This window comes from Orycteropus afer, unplaced genomic scaffold (genome assembly GCF_000298275.1).
Source record: "Orycteropus afer afer isolate SDZICR_OR568_19922 unplaced genomic scaffold, OryAfe1.0 scaffold00751, whole genome shotgun sequence".
Classification (NCBI taxonomy): Eukaryota; Metazoa; Chordata; class Mammalia; order Tubulidentata; family Orycteropodidae; genus Orycteropus; species Orycteropus afer.
The window spans coordinates 187,117-190,193 of record NW_006922338.1 but is presented as its reverse complement, the minus strand read 5'-3'; positions in this window follow the sequence as shown (position 1 = coordinate 190,193).

Below are 3,077 nucleotides of genomic sequence, written 5' to 3'. Positions count from 1 at the left end.
TTTAATAATTTTGAGTTTTGTTCCACATTGTTCTCCCTCTCTATCCAGGATCTCCTACACAGATCCCCCTCCAAGTGGTTGACAGTGGTAGCCAGGTACCATCTAGTTCTTCTGGTCTCACAGTCATACGTATCACATGGTGTACCAGTCGCTCAGACTAATTGTTTCCGTGAATCTTTGGTTTTCTTCATTCTTCTTTGTTCTGGGCAAGGAGAGACCCATCGTTGCATCTAGATGCTGCTTTCAAGCTTTTAAGATCTCAGTCACTACTTGCCAAAGTTGGAGGCAGAACAATGTTTTGTGTAGCATGTTATGCCAAAAGAGCTTGATGTCCCCTGTGACTATGGTCCCAGATCCAACTACTCGCTTGTGAAGGGTTATTTTTATATTGGGGTCAACAATAAGCAATTCAGAAAAGGGAGATACTAAATTCTGCCTTGCAGTATCTTTGAATATTTGAAAGATTCCCACGTAGGGGAGGAGCGCAGGAGGACCAAGGCCAGTAGACAGAAACCACTAGGTAGTATTTCACTTAAAATGAGAAAGCACTTTATCATCATTGTGCCAAAACTCAGGGAGCCTACTAGGAAGATAAAAGCCTCTCTTAACTGGAAAATTCAAGCCCAGGGTAAAGGGATCACCTGGAAAAGGGGTCTCAGGAGACAGCCTTTGAATTTCCTTCCAACTCTGGAATTCTGACTGGAGGCTGGAGCCAGAAATTGGTCTTACGCCTCTCACGCAGTTGCCCATCGTGTCTTTACGAGCAAGGACCATTCCCACATAAATTACTGGCTCCCTTGAAATACCCTTAACACTTTCTTTCTTTTAATCATTAATAGAGTTGTAAGACTTCTGTCCCAGGAAAATTAAAGAACTTTATATAAATTAGGTGGAGGGTACTGTGAGCCTTTTCCAGCAGTTTGTTTTTATGCTAGAATACTAGATGGACCCAACACTGAGCAGAGCTGACTAAGAAAACCATTCACCCTACGAACCCATCAACAGAACTATAACCAAACTATTATATATACACACAATGGATTACGCAATACTAAAGAATAACATAGAATCTGCAAAACACCGTATAACATGGATGAACTTTGATGAGTGAAGTCAGTCAATCACAGAAGGACAAATATAGTATAAGTTCATTATTGTAAAAAGTCAAGGAGAGGCTTATATATGGAAGGAAACTTTATTGGTTAGCAGGGGTGGGAGGGGAGGGGAGAGAACACTGCAAAAAAAAAAAAGAAAAAAGAAAAAAAATGCATTGACCCATGTCACTTTAGTTCTGTGTATTTCACTACTGTACATAATTCTGTAAAACGAATGTAAAAAGGAAGCCATTTACCCTAAGAACAAAGCTAGATGGAGGGAGGATCACCTCCCCTGCCCCCCTGCTCTCCCAGGCAGTAACTCGGTGAGTCACGCCCCAGCAGACCATCCCACAACCATCCGCCGGAGCTGGGTTTCAAAGGTCGATCGTGCAGGTACTGCTGTGTAGGCTGCAAATGAGTACAACACAGGAGCAGTGAACGGGTAGTTACAGGCCCAAAGAATTCTTAAGAAAAGCTTCTGGCAGCTAGAGATGAGGCACAAGGGGTGGGGAGGTAGGGAGTGAGTCTGTGTGAGTGTGAGAGGTGGCACAGGTGCCCCCTTCTCCCGCTGGGTCAGTTGTACATCTTGATTGTGACTGTGGGTCTGTGTGAGTGGGAGAGGCAGCACAGACACCCTCTTCTCTTGCTGGGTCAGTGTGGTGTCTTGACTGTGGATCTGTGTTGCATAACCATCTATATGCAATAAAGCGTCATGAAACTAGACAGAAAACCCTAACCCAAACCAGCTGCCCTCAAGCACATCCTGACTCATAGTGACCCCACAGGTATCAGAGCGAAACCGGGCTCCCGAGGGTTTCCAACAGCCGTGACTTTCAGAGCAAACTGCCAGGTCCTTCTTCTAAGGCACTCTGGGTTGAACTAAACTGCTGACCTTCCAGTTAGTACCCAAAAACTACTAACCATCTGCACCACAGAATCCCCTCCAAACACAAACCTGTTACTGTGGAGTTGATTCTGACTCCTGGCAACTCCACGTGTCCCAGAGTAGAACTGTGCTCCAGAGGGTTCGCCAGATTGACCTTTCTGAAGCAGGGCTTTCTTTCAGGCACCTCTGTGTGGCTTTGAAACACCAACCCCTTGGTTGTTAGTCAAGCACTTACTGTATCATCAAAACCCAAAACCAAACTCACTAACATCAAACCATGAGGTTGATTCCAACTCACAGTGGCCCCAGCTGCGTTTCCAAGGCTGTAAACCTTTATGCAAGCAAACTGCCTCATCTTTCTTCCGTGGAGTGGCTAGTGGGTTCAAACCACCAACCTTCTGGTTAGCAGCCAAATGCCCCAACCACTATGCCAGCAGGGCGCCTTACTGTGCCATCTAGAGACTCCTAAAAACCCAAACATACTCACGCATACGATTGATTAAAAACCGGCGAAATGTCAGAAGGACAAATATAGTATTAGTTAATTATTGTAAACAGTCAAGGAAAGGTTTATATATGGAAGAAAACTTTTTTTGTTGGTTACCAGGGGCGTAGGGGAAAGGCAACACTGCAAAAAAAAAAAAAAAAGCACCAACCCACGTCATTTAGTTTTGTGTATTTCACTGTACATAAATTATATCTCAATAAAATGTATTTACAAAAAAAACCCTGGTGAAATGAGAGTCAGGTCTACAGCCTGGTTCACTGCACTGAGTAACGTCAGCTTTCTGTACAGTGTTACCAAGCAGGGAAGCTGTGTGAAGAACACGGGGCCACTCTGCACTGTTTCTGTGACATCTCTCGAGGTTTTTTTAAAATTAGCTCAAAAAATAAAAAAGAAAAGCTTTAACAAGAGGGGTGCAATCGGTGCCAGAGTGAAGTAGCACAAGTTGATGCTTGCAAGCAGCGCTGGCAAACGCCACCAAGCCACTGGCTTTGTTCCACAGGCAGTGGCCCTTTTTATGTCTGTTTCGTCTGCACTGGGCACAATGTGAACAATAGTGGAGCTTCGCAGTATCGACAGACGCACCCTG